A 14,323-nucleotide genomic window follows, 5' to 3' on the forward strand; every position below is an offset into this window, starting at 1 on the left:
ACATAGTTTGGGAATTGGTCATACAGCTCTGAGATAATCCTGAGGAGCTGACATTTAAAATACTTGCCACAATAAGAGCATGAGCATGAGAGGATAAGAAAATTTTGCAGTCCCCTTTCTTAAAACCAACAGATGTGTGTGCAGCTTTTCATTCACAAACACTCCTTGCTTGCTGACATTAGATAGGCCTTATGTGTGAAGCAAAAAAAGGTTTAACTGGTGCAGACTGCTATGTGTTCAGTTTTCCTATTTGCCAAACGAAAGAGTCTGAATCAAAGTCCTGAAGACTCCAGAAGGCTTGGCTGGAGGTGGACAGTGCCAAATGTGCCTGTGTCCTGTATCTAACTTCAGGAAAGTGATGTGGTTTACATACAAAGGGGAAAAAAGTGACTGGATTGCTTAGCACCAAAATCATTCAGTTGGATCAGTAATTTTTGGTCTGTAACAATGATGTTTTAGGACTCTAGGAGATCTTCCCAGCACTGGGGAAAGAGCTTAGGCCCACAGCTCTTGCCTATGTGTGACGTTCTCTCCTGAGGAAAGAACTTACTAGGACCCCAACCCTTTCCTGGTGTCTCCAAAACACTGAAATGCAAAGTTCTTGCCATTCTGCTTTCGGGCATAGAGCCACCTGGCTATCAGCAGCCAAGCCCATCTTCCTGGCTCTGGAGCACAACTGCTATCCTGAGTGGCGGATATAGCTGCTTTCCCTCAACAGCTGTCCTGATGTGCCAGTGTACAACAGTTTTCCTTACTGTTCCTTGTGTAGAGCAGGCTGCTCTCCTGTCTTTGTCCCCCATTTTCCCATAAGCTTTTTGGGCTGATATGGCAGAAAGGGCATTCAGGCATGGGGCTCTCAATTTGGCTTGATTGAAAGTTAAGGTGGTGTATCACCCACACTCGTTTGTGGCTGCTGTCCTTTCCATGGGCCACAGACAGAAATTCAGAAACTGTCCTCCTCTCCCTGGGGTGAGCACCTTGAAGGTCTACTCTGATGCTTACTCCTCAGAAGCAGACAAATAGAGAGGAAAGACCTATATGGATTTTTTTCCTTATTTTTTTTTCTTCTCTTAAATCTTAGTTAAAAATGTAGCAGATTGCTTGCTTTCTGTGAAGGATTCTTCCTTGTATCACCATTCCCAAGCAGTGGGTGATGTACTGCTCATGAAATGCAAGCTGTTTCAAAGTGTTAGTGCAGGAAACTGGGGCTACCATTGCTAATTCACAGAAGGGGTGGGACCGGAAGAAAATCTGCATCACCACCAATGCACAGGGACTGTTCTACTATATGTGGACCAAAACTGGTGGAGTAGAAGGGAACACACTCCCTGCTTTCTCTCACTTTTGCTATATATGGGGTTTGGCAGAGTAGTTCGAGATGCTTGCATGGAACTAGGAAAAGAGGGATATATCCTGGGAAGGTTAAATGGTTGCTACTTCTAACACTGCCCTCTCACTCAAAGATGAAGAAAACCAGAAGACTTTGTCAAGTTCTTTAGAGAACAGACATTGTAAATGGGGAAAACATTTTAAGTTCTGACTATAAGAACAACAGAACGTTCATGAAAGAATAGATAAAATCAAGCGGATGTTGGACAGAGAGCAATGCCAGACGTTGTTAAAGTGCTAGTCTTGTCCTAGGAGAGTTCACTTTGGTTTCTTGTTCACCACTGATTTCTTTATGAACTTTGGCAAATTTCTTGGCCTCTCTGAGAATCAGTTCACCAACTGTAAAATATGAAAAGAAATACTCCCTCACCTTGCAGAAGTATTACAAAGGATGTAGCTATTGCAGGAGCAGAAGGTAAATAGGTTCCTCTCATATAATGTCTTGAACATTTGATGTAATTAAACGTCAGAATTTTTCTCAATGTATAGTTCTTTGCCACAGAAATAGAGAAGAATTATAGTGTTATGTAATCATCTAAGATAAATTGCTATTAATTTCCTGGAAGCTAAAATAAACTGCTGAAGATGCTTTAAACAGAGTGAGAAAAATGAGAATGCTTATACTAGATTTTCTCCAGGCATTATGTTAATATAGTCCCCTCCTATGGCAGAAGGGTTGGACTGGATGATCTTTAAAGATCCCTTCCAGCCCAAATTATTCTATGGTTCTATGATTTGCTAAAAATAAATTGAAATAGAATTTAATTATCAGACATATTTAGTAAAAGCAACAGAATGCTAATTCACACAAAAAATATAACTAAAAGAAATTTTCTTTAACTTTTCAAAATCAAGGTAAAGCAAGAACTAATAAACATTAAGATCTGCTTCAAAGGTGTTCAACATATTCAAGTGTAGGAAGGTTTTTGGTTTCTTTCTCTTTTTTCTTTTTCAATTAAAATTTGAATTTTTCATTAATCTTGTACAAAAAAATCTGATTGAATCAGACATTCACAAATCCTGTAAACACCAGTTTTGCTTTTGAAAATGTATTATGCTCTGGTTATTTTTTCTTTTCTCATTCCAGTTAATTAATTCTGTTATAGTAGCCCTCAAAGACTCTAAACCAGACTCCATTATTTGCAAAATACTCAAAAAAAGAGTTTTATGTCAAGAGAAGTACAGGCCTGCAATCCCCTCGTCTTCCATCTCCCTACTACATGCTTTCTTCTATCTCTTTAGAAGGTATCCATTCATTCATCATCTTTTGTGTGTGTGTTTTCCTCATTTTCCGTAGACTGGGCTATGGAAACTGTCTTTGTGGCAGACAGACTCTGAGGAAGCTTTCCATCCTAATTCCTTTCCATTAATGAGAGTTATGAAGCACTGCCAGTGTGAATACTGCCTGTAAATAAGAAGTAAGTGAAAGCAATACACTTCCCTAACCCCTCTTCTTCCATGGGGTGAGTTGGACATATAACAGATAAAAGTGACACTATGACAACAAAGCTTGGAGACATATCCATGCAGACTATTTAAATGAGACAAAGCATTTTAGAAAGTAAGAGAATTATATTTCCCTGTACATCCAAAGGAACTCTTTCTGCTTCCTCCAAATGGGAAGAACCTGCTGATTTCCAGGAGTACCTCCATTGCCTCTAATGGACAGGACAACTGGAAAGGTGATTAGAAACTCTAGAAAAGCGCTGCATGTGCTCTCATGCCAACAAATGTGAGCTTCTCATTAGGGTATGAAAATAGCAAGCTAGAAGACTAGGAGAGAAGTCCATTATGCCATACCCTGAAAATATCCAGCTTTTATGAGCAGGGACACACCAAACACAAACACTGGACTGTTCAGCAGACCTTCAAAGCAAAAACCTTTCTAAAATAACTTCCACCTGGTGTGCTCCTAGGCTTTTAGAACAGATTGTTCCAAGAACACTTCATGTCTTGTTTTTTTCTAGGAAGCTATTAACAGCAGATGAAGAATTACACCCTCCAAACAATTAATGCAGCCTGGGGCCTAACCAGAAAAATCTTTATTTCCAAAAAGTCCTATTGACAGAACTGCTACAGCAACCTTTCAAAGCTGCACCCACATCCGATGACAACAACAATAAAATGCTGTGCTATTTTTCTTACCTCATAAAGTTGTCATCTCAGCACAGCTAAATATCTTAGTTGCCACCCAGCCTGTAAACATCCTCATGTGCGGAAGGTTATCAAATAGGTCATGGAGAAGCAGCTCTCACATTATCTAGAGTATTATCTAGAGCCCTCAGATTTCCTGGAGCCCTTTCAATCTGGTTTAAGACATGGTTAAGTTACAAAGACACAGCTATTTCTTGGCCATTGCTACTCTCTGATTTACTAGCTTCTGCTAATGGATAAAGACTAAGTGCTCAATCTAATCTGACCTTTCAGATGTACTGGCTGTCAGAGTGTGTTTGCAGCCACCCCTTCTATTTTAGTGGTGTCCCTCTAGGAAAGTATAGCAATCTAAGAAGGAGAACACATTCCCTTTGGGCTACCAGCTTTAGTTCTGTGCCCTTCACAACTTCTAGTGTTGAATGTGGTGTACTTGGCTGCTGCTTCTGGGAACAGGACCAAGCACTCCACTGTCCTAATCCCCTTGTAGCAAGCACCCTTTCAAAGATGTCCTGAGTTGGACAGGTAACGTTCTGTGCAGCATTTACACCAGTTTGATAACCTTCTTTAGTACCTATTTGACATGCCAGGCTCTAACCTGCTGGCTGCCGAGTCCTCCCTCCCCTGCTTTTGTCAATGCTACTAAAAAAAGGAGACTGCACTGTCCTCTTCTGCAAATTCACTTTTAGAGGTTCTGTAATCAAGTGTTGCTGACATTAAAATTGAGATTACATAAAATATGGATGCCTTGAAGTATTAAACAATGAAGTGTGTAGGAACACTATCTCTAAAGATCATCTTTAGCCATTTAAAGCAGTGTATTCCCAGATTCTGGGTCCCCTTGAAACCTTCTCTCTCTGCACAGCCAAGTGCTTGCACCTCATAGCAAATAATGGAAAAGAATCAAAGTAGCAGGATCTTGCCCAGTTCACATTTATTTAACCCTTTATCACTACTATATTCTTTTCACCTGACATCCTCCTTATGTCCAAAACAGATGCTGAGACTGCTGGAACCAGAGAGTTATCTTATTAATAGTTTCTGTGTTTATTGTCAGAGTGACTTGGTTACACTCTCCTCTCTGGGCCAGTAGGTCAAGGGATTCAAGTTCCCCACTGAGGCTTGGAATGAATCTCAGTGCTGACTGTGCACATTAGACTGGGAGAGGGAGAATATGCTGCACTGGTGCAGACCTTGAATTTCCAGTAAGACATTAAAGTGAGGTCTCTGCTGTCTTTTTCAAATACATTCCAGGTAGAAACTGCTGAACCACTTCTGCAGTAGGGAATTTGACTTTGGATTTGAATGTCACTCCTTTCACATGACGGGAAGATGTGAGTTTGTGTACCCCACACCACAAACCAGATGTGGCTAACTCACTATGTTGTCATCCAGCAGGGAAGTGTCCCCTTCCCTCACATCCCTTAGGAGGGATGGTGGGGAGGCAGAGAGTTAAGTGTCTGGGAGCAGGGCCTGTGCACTTGAGGTACAGGGGACTGACACACTCACTTTAGACTAGCAGTAAGTAACAGATTTATGTTGGAAGGAGGAAAAAAACATGAGTCCAAACTACTGTTCATAATATGACATGATGACTGAGTTCAAAAAGGTGAAAGGGAGAGAAAAAAAGCTGAGGAAGATGTTTTCTTTGGACTTTCCTTGGAATTGTCCCTTTTTCTTCCCTAAGTGGAAACTTCAGGAGTTCATCTCAACCTTTCACCCACTAGTCCTCTGCACTGGGAGAAAGCAGCAGAGGGGGTAAGAATGGAAAAGTGCTTGTGCTCAAGTGTTTCCAAATGTTTCACAGACACAGGCATTTACTGGTTCTCACCCTCCACCCTATCACCACTCCCTCCATATAAAATCAGAGACTGAGTTCCAGCATCCAGGCAAGAAGGAAGCTTTCCTCTCCTTTTGTAGAAACCTGCATGTCCCAATGCAATGCTTATAATTCACTAGGACTCAGCTAGGACAACTTGCCAAAAGGCAATGTCAGGTAGCTGCTGAAAGAAATGCTGTTCAAAGATATCCCAGAGAGTCAGGTCATTTGGTGTGAAAACCAGGCAATAGCTCTTTCTGTGCTCATGGATATAGTGAACTTCAGCTAGACTGAAATGAAGGATTAGCAAAATTATTCTCCCACCATACCCCCTGCCTTCAATACAAACCCAGCAGTTACTTTCCACTCCACTCTGTGTGTAAAACAAGGCTGAAATACGATATTTAAATTATTCCCAAGGATGCATTTGCTGAAAAGGAAGTCATGAGCCAGACCCTCCCTTGTGCTTATTCTTTGTCAGAGTCTTGAATTTTGGATCATTATAAGGAGGGAGAGAACACACTAATTCCTAACACCACTAGTATTTCAATGAGCGCTGCTATCAATCATTTAGGTTCTCACTCTTTCTTATTATATTTGGATAAGTAAAATTGCCAATAGTGCAACAAAATCAGCCAAAGTCAGCCCACAGAAAAAAAAAACAACAATAGAATTGAATGAAGTCCATTGTCTATTTCTGTACAGAACAGAAATAGTAAACCAGAATGAGCATATGAGAAGAGCTCATGCCTAGATGGGATACAGAGGTTATAAATACAGGCTGCCACATGGCAGTACCGCTTTGTTCTTAGCTACTTGAATGGCTGGTTGGGTTGCCTGGTCATTTAAATGCTCTGGATCTGAATCTGGCTTCACTGCTGATATTCTGTCTGCTTTATACGGACACTGTGAATAGCTGTCTGTTGATATAGTAGTGCAAGCATGGGACAGACTTTAGAAACTTTCACTCATGTCATTATTTTCAGAAAGAAAATAACTGCTGCAAATTGCATTACAAAACATGCTTTTTTTTCTTTCAAATTAAATCTGTTGCTGTTCCTAGTATTGCCAATAATGGGAACAATATTAGAATAGCTTGTACATTTCCATATGCAAGATCTCAAAAAAACCCCTTTTTTTTTTGAGAATGTAGGGGTTCTAGAAAGACACCAGAACTGGGTGTCCAAACTAGGATACTTCTTGTCACGGCATTGCTCGCAAGTGATTTCCTCATACATCTTGCAATTTGGCATTAATTTAGTGAAGCACCAGCTTCCACATTTCTGCAAATGTAGATGTTTATCTCCCATTTTCAAGACATTTCAAATCCTTACAACTGGAGATAAATCTCAAAAACATGAGTCAACAAGTCTAAGAAGAAGGAAAAAAATGTTTACTTCTTTTTTAATCTTTCTGTCTCTAATCAGGAGTAAGGCACAGACATTAATAAAGTTGATAATAAAGTAGGTGTTCCTTCCATTTGACATCTGGTTTTTCATCCTGTGGAGGCATGTTGAGACATGCTTTCAAGTGATGCTTTCAAAGTTTTCTCTGTGTCCATGAGGGCTAGTAATGTAAGTTTTCTTTTTAAATGGAGCATTAAAGTCTTCCAGAGCCCATATTTGAAGAAAAGAAGAACACAGTGATATTCATGGCAATAATGCTGACACTTGAACTGAAGTGTTAATAATGGAAGGCCAGAGAGGGTCTCTTATTATCTTGGCAGTACTCAATTACCTCTTTTCTCAAGATCTGTCTTGATACCGTCCAGTATCAAGGCTACTTTCCAGCTCTACTTGTGTAGCTTTTCACATCTTTTTCTTAAGTGCTAGAACCAAGGGAACTATTATACATGAATGATAGAGAAAAATATATCGAATGGTTTGACCTAACTCTGAGATTTCATGATGCCGTTCTACAGTTTTGGTGTGGACCTTCCAGTCAAGTTTCTGGGTCGCTTTCCTGGTGGTGGCAGCCATCTCCACTTGGTGAGCTATGCCCAGCAAAGGGCTGGTGCCTGGACGTCTATTTTCACCAGAAATTACTTACATGTGAAGAAAATAACGGGGATTTTTTCTTGTGTTACAAATGTGTGTATGTATTTTCTTTGTATTCAATAGTGGTAAGTTGCAGTTGCAGGGAGAGTGAAGAGTAAATGATATGAACTACTGTCAAAGTCTTTGTCATATTCCTGGAATTTTGTCCAATGCCTGTGTTGGCATGAAAGGTAGATCGCATTGGAATGGTGTGCTTGCTTTTTGTTGTTGCTGTTGCCTACCCCAGCTAAGGAGCTTTCCACCCACAGATGGCAGAATAGAAAAGATGGTGACCCTGCTTTAATATCTGCTCTTTCAAATAAAAAGGAAAAAAAATCCAGTAAATAATTGTTGCACTGGTGCAGAGATTGCTGGAGCGCTGCAGCTGAGCACAGCCTGGCCCTTTGGGCAGGGAGGGATGAGTCTAACTGACATGCTGGCACTGGCACACTACTGAGGGACCTGTGTCCAACCTCTCTTGGCTAGGAAAGTCATCAGGCCTTTGGGGATGGGTGGGAGGGAGGGAGGAACAACCTGCTTCCACCTCTCAGCTTTGCAAGTCTTGAAAAGCGAAGTCCTGTGTGTGTGGCATAAAGTAAAAAAAAATAGCTAGAACAGAAATTAATACTTCTTTTTTAATGAATGTATGTGTCAATGTGAATGTATGTGGAGAGTTTGGAGAATAACTAATATAGATCCAATAAATATCTCACTGTTTTGAAATGATTTAGAAATCACCTTCTTGAACTGATACTTAGACCCAGTGAAGCTATTGGAAAAACTTCTATTGATTTCAGTGTCACTAAAACTTCACTGTTACACACTACACCCTTTTTGGGGAGCAATCCACCATAATCAAATCTACCAAGACTCTCCATTTTTGTGAGAACTGAGTACTGGCATCTGCATTTGAAAGACGGTGCACCTAGAAAGATGATTTTGTGCTGAATAAATTAATTTTTCTTTGTCAGGTTGGTTTAGTAGAATTGCCACAATATTGTTTTTTAAACCAATCTCTTTCTGGTCTTTTCTACAGAATGTGCTCTGTGAAACACAAAATAACACAGGACACAGGATTTTCTGGGCTCTGTCACTCTTTGAGAGAATTGTTTATCAGTTCTGACACAGGGGGATAGATATTTTGTTATATTTCTTCATCTTGTCCTGGACAGATTTCCCTGAACCTCCTCTGCTTTTCTTCTTCATTCACGCTTGCCCTTCCTCTCTATCTGGAATCAGGATGTGGATTTCTTCTGAGCGTATTTAATGTCCTTTTTTTCCTTTATTTTGTTTTTGTTGCTTCTTAAAAGGTTGATAAGTTTGAAAGTTAGGGGAGATGAAAGTATGTGAATTAAACAATGTTACCCCAAGCAGGATAAAGCTAAACTATTGATTTAAACTTTGGAAAATGGAAGATGAATTCTAGAAAATTTATTAAACGGTGGCTTTGATAAATGCTGACAGATTTGGGAACAAATTAAAAATGTATTTTAAAGAACCAAAGTTCCTCTAAAGAACTGCTTTTTAACTGTGGCTGAGTTTGCCACAGCAGACTTCTTCCTCTCAAATCATACTTCAGATGTACTTTTTCCCTTTCCCAAAGCCTGAGTCAAGGACTGACGTGTGTGGTGCCCATTGTGTCATCAGGACCTATGTCTGAAGATTGAGACAAAACCAGTACAACACTTCATTTCCCACTGTTCACCATCACTGCCCACTTAACACTGTTTCTCTAACCATAACCACGACTACTATTTTGCCTTGAAATCTTTAAATGGACTCATTGGTTTTGTTTTGTGTCTGGCCTGTCAAAATCTTGGTGAAGATTTCAAAAGAATTTTATTGTGGGATGAAACTTGTCAGGAAAGAGGAGCAAGACTGAATATGGTGTAAGACTTAAATCAGAACTATTTTTGAGGCTGTTCCAAATTTGTGTTTCATGGGGGCTTTTTCTCTTTCCCAGAACTAGGTCCATGTCCAGGTCTGATGCAGCTGAAAATGGCTGTTTTAAGTTTCAGGACATCCACCAGTACACTGTAAATAGTCAGGGATGTGCAAACGTCACATGTTCTACTGGTTTTGCAGCACTACTTACCTGCTTGCAGTGAAGCCAAGCTGAAATAACTTAGTGCCTCAAAGCTGTATTGCACAGTTTTGCAAGAACTTACGCTGTACAAATGTACGTGTCAGTAGTCTTACTGCCTGAGGTTACTGAGAACACTGAGTTGAAGGATATTCTTGAGAAGTTTGATAATGCTTTAAAGAAGTTTTTTAATTTCACTGAAAAATGATTATATTCCTAAATAACTTCTGAAAATGAATTTACTTATGTTTACTGAGCCATAACACTAATCCTGCATTCACCTAATTTGATGTTCATGTAGTCACATCTACTTCCATATGAGCAAACTTAATGCAATTGAAATCACTGTGACTATAGAACTGAATTTAAATCAGTCGGCCGCTTAACTGCTGTCCTTATAAGCAGGGTATCTGCATTAAAGATGAAGAAAGAAAAACCTTCCACCTCCTGTTGCAAGGGCCCTCCCCTAACATGTCAGTGGGACTGGTACCTAAGTGTTCATGATGACAGCCAGCTGCTGCAGAGCACACTGCCTTGTGCTGGCAGTGCTTTCCTCCCTCTCTACTGCCCTTACTTTTGTGATAGCTCAGGCAGGCTATCACTGTGCAGCAAACCTTATCTTGCTCTATCAGTGCCAGCTCCATAGTGCTCTCTGACCTTTTCCAGTCCTGATGTTTCTGAGATGACAGCAGCTTAAGGCTGGCTTGTGCCAAGCTTTTTTTTTTTGTCCTGTGATGATGGACAAAACATGATGTAGCTCGGCCTCACGCTGTGCTCCTCTGATTTGCACAGTGAATGACACCGAGCTTGTCAGAGGTCTAAGAGTGTTGAACTGATTTGTAAATAATGGGAACAGTTATTAATAGCCATTAAATACTTTCTTTCCTGCAGTTCTATCATCATTGTTTTTTCCTTTTTTCTCTCAAAAAAGAGAAAACTCCAGAAACTGGTAAACAAACAGTAAAACTGCAGATTTCTGCAACATCACATTGGTCAAATTAAAACCCAGTACTTGAATTTAACTGTCTTTAAGGGCTTGGATACCAGATGCAGTATTTCAGTTTATGACAACTACTGAATTTCTTTTAAACAGAACCTGCCGCTTGTCAGGACCCCAACTGGGGAGCATCAGCGGTGGTTTAGTCTCCTAAAGCCAGCTATTTCTGTTGTGCCATGCCCCACTGTACACATCAGCCTCAAGACACAGTCACCGTGTGGCCCAGCCTTCTGCTGAGGCGTTAAAACTCATGGGGTGGAACAGGGGTGCGGGATTGGGTGCCATTTGTTGGTGGTCATGGGCAGAGTGGGGCAGACTGTCAGGAGGATGCTGTTGCCAGTTGCAGAGGAGCTCCGTCATACAGCAGGAATCTCTGCCCTGGGTGACGGACAGTGCTGATTAGAAAAAGGCTAAATGTCAACATTGTTCTGAACTGGAAATTGGCAATTTTCCAAGAGCAGTTTAGACACGAGACTTTGGAGATTTTCTCCTCCCAGGCTGCTCTTTCTCCTCCTCCTCCTTCCTCCACTAACTGCTGTAACTCATTCTGTCAAGTACTGAGTGCTGTCCCTTCAGACCTTCAGATAAATCCTTTACAGCAACAATTTTAAAAGCTGCCATAGTGTCTCTTTCTATCTGTCTGTTTTTCCTTCTTGCCTTCCTCCTTACTATTTTATACTGTGGCAATGGTACGATAGTGCTGTGTGGAAGGTGGGGGTGGCACAAAGCGGAGGGGTGAAAGCCATGTTTTGACACGTGTGGCTTTCCATTTTTGCAGAGGTTGTTAGCACTCTGCTTAGTGACCAAAAGTTGATTACAAACGCCATGTAGCAGTGATGCTTTGCCAAAACACTTGGAGAGGAGACCTGTGTTTATGCTCCCCTCGTCTGATTAATTTTAAAATACATTATTACCAAAAAGATTTAAAGAAAAATTTATTGCTTGCAAAGAGGGACCCAAATCCCCAGGGCAGAATAAATAAAATAAAAACAGAGAAGTGCATTTATAGTCCTACTGAAAATAGGAGTGCAGTCTTAAAAAGGTTTTCTTAAAATGAAAAATGAATGACTAAGCTGCCAACTGCTACTAATCTAAAAATTAGTGCTTTTGATAGTGATGGCTGTGGTGCTAACTCTTCATTAGCAAGGGTATTTAGTTGTAGAATAAAAATGCTTTATAGAACACTTGCTCCCCCATGGTTTAGAAATTAGCCTGTATATGGAATAAGTGAGCAAAGATGGAATGTATTTTCCGTTGCCCTAGTTATTCCTATGCATGTCTGTGTGCTGGTGTGCTTTTGCATGTGTGTGTGCATGCACTAATAGCTCTGTGGTGATGATGGAGATGATCAAGATGATACAGAATGGAAATACTGTCTGATTTTCTGGAGTAAGCCTTTTAAGACTCCCTTTAGATGGGAAAGGCAATGATTTCTGGAAAGCAGGATTGCCAACAGGCTGCACTTAAGATCCTCAGATGGTATTTACTGCAGAACCGTACATTACTGTGATGTGTTTGAATCCAGAAATAATTTTTCCCACAAGGGAGAAAACACCTTGTCATAAAATATAGTGTATTTTACTTGTTTATTCAGTGTTATGTTTTTCTAATAAATTGTGGACTTAACCTTGTTTTAATTTGTGTTAGTGGAAGATTTGCACTTGAATTCAATCTAGTAAGATCAACTGTATCTAATACTGATTCTCAGTGTGAGATTTGCCTTACAAAGCTTATATTGACATTTCTGAATGTCAGAAGCTGCAGCTGTTCCTCAAGCCATCAACAGCAATTTGAGTCCCAGCAGAAAACCTGTACAACCTTTTTCTCCTACATTAGTTCATGTTTTTTCAACCTGTATCATACTTTGTGTGAGGACTATATCTCCCACCCTCCAGTGGTCTCTGGGCAGGAGAAGCAGAGACATTAAGGTAGGAATATACTGGAGTTTTCCTCCAACTCTGGCAGAGAAGCAACCTGCACTGGTGGGGGCAAGAGCCAGAGAACTACATGGGCAGAACTTTCAATTAAGCTGTCAGATCTGTTTTTTAAGTGGCTGGCAATGGGGAAATGAGGCGTTCAAACTGATTGGAATCTTGCTTATACTCCAGGAAATGGATCTATTTTCTTCTTACTGTGGTCTACTAAAGGGAGTATTGTTTTCTGCTCTTTCCTCGAGAAAGATTTAGGAGAAATCCCATTTTTCTATATTGTTTTTTGAGCTGTCCTCTCAGCAGGTGAAGTCCTTCCCTGTACCACTCCATGCTTAACCTCATCACCTTTTTGTCAACTGGTAACAGTGTTGAACCAATAAATGGTTTGTGCCCTGGGGCAATGTCTTAATGCTATTGATAACAACCCTTTAAGCAAAATTTATATTTTTTTCAATTGAAAGTCCTGATAGCAATTAAGAAAACCTCTCCTTAGGAACTACAGTGGCGAAAAGCCTTGGAAACAACAGAAGGACGTCTCTTGGAGAGACTATGTACAGTATCATGTCAGCACCACTTGCTGATTTCAGTTATTCCACCTCAGCGTAATACTGGACGTCCTTGGCAGAGTGGCAGCACAAGCTTTATTCATTGAAACCCTTCCCGGCACTGTGGCCATGAGAACACCCCGAGTATTTTAAGTTAGCTACTTGGGTCCTATTCTTAACTTTTCATCTCATCAGATACTTTTCCTATTAGAACTCGAGATCCTTCCCTCTAAGGTAATGATGATGTACATTAAGTATCCATGATCAAGTCCTAGCTTGTGTGTTTCTAATGTGTTATGACTGTTTTCTGTGCAATAGCTGTGCTCCAGCCTTGCTGGGCCATGTGACATAATGGCGTTTTTAATTTCCTCCTTCCAGTACGATTGTCTGTTCACATGTAGGAAATTAACTTGTTTTTCATGTTAATTGATGGCATGACCTGTTTCAGCAATTCACCATCTCAAAGGTATGTCTGAGATCTCCAAATGACTCACTGACATAAATGCAGATGAGCTAAAGCCACTTGTGTTACAGAAGGGCTGAAAGCCAAAGCAGAGTAGCTTGATATCTGAGATAGCCTTTTAGCCTGTAGGACTGTGAGCCCATGGCCTGCTTTGTTAATGACCACCTTGAAGTCTAGTGGCAAATGGTAGGTTGTAAGAGGCAGCCTGCAGAAGCAGTCATGTTAAATTCATGGCCTCTAGCTCACTTGATCAATTGCAAGCTGGTAGACGTTTATTTAAAATTTATACCACATGAATGTCTGAGGTAATAGGTGAATACTGTAAAGGGTTTATTTAAAAGAATATTTGACCAGTAGGGTCCTTGGAGATCAAATATTTCATTTTCAAGGGTGTTCTGTGTATTTGAAGAGGAGGAGGGTGAAGTAAAGAGGGATTTGGATAATGCAAAATACCACAGAAAGCAAGATTTTCCAAGGAAAACACCAGGAAGCTTGGTATGAGCATTTAATGTATGCTGAAGTTTTTAAAAGGAAACATTAATGGTGAAACATGCCCTCAAAGGACAAGCCAGCAATAAATTTTGTGTCACAAAATTACCTGTCAGTGAGATTATGTTTAAATAACGTAGAATTGTTCCTGCTTCTTGAGGGGTTGGAAGAAACTTCATGGGAGAGTGTTCAAAGTATTCAGAATTATGTGCACAAATCCCATTAACAATAATGGGATTTGTGTGTTCAACCCTGCTCAAATGGCATTGAAAAATGTGGCTGTTGGTTGTTCTTCCCCAAAGCACAGACATAGCAAGGGAGCAATGAAATCCAAAATATTTTCTCTCAAGATTTTTTTTTATTACCTACCAGACACAGAGTATCTGAGTAGCAGCCCGTGTGTACTGCATCATGATTAAA

The 14,323-nt window shown here is 40.3% G+C and overlaps 1 protein-coding gene across 8 annotated transcripts in view; it reads left to right on the top strand.

Moving 5' to 3' along the window:
- Positions 1–14,323, top strand: part of CREB5 (cAMP responsive element binding protein 5) — a 256,578-nt gene that overhangs the window by 94,415 nt on the left and 147,840 nt on the right. The window lies entirely within an intron of this gene.

Source organism: Neopelma chrysocephalum, unplaced genomic scaffold (assembly GCF_003984885.1).
Source record: "Neopelma chrysocephalum unplaced genomic scaffold, ASM398488v2 Primary Assembly neopelma1_26, whole genome shotgun sequence".
Lineage (NCBI taxonomy): Eukaryota > Metazoa > Chordata > Aves > Passeriformes > Pipridae > Neopelma > Neopelma chrysocephalum.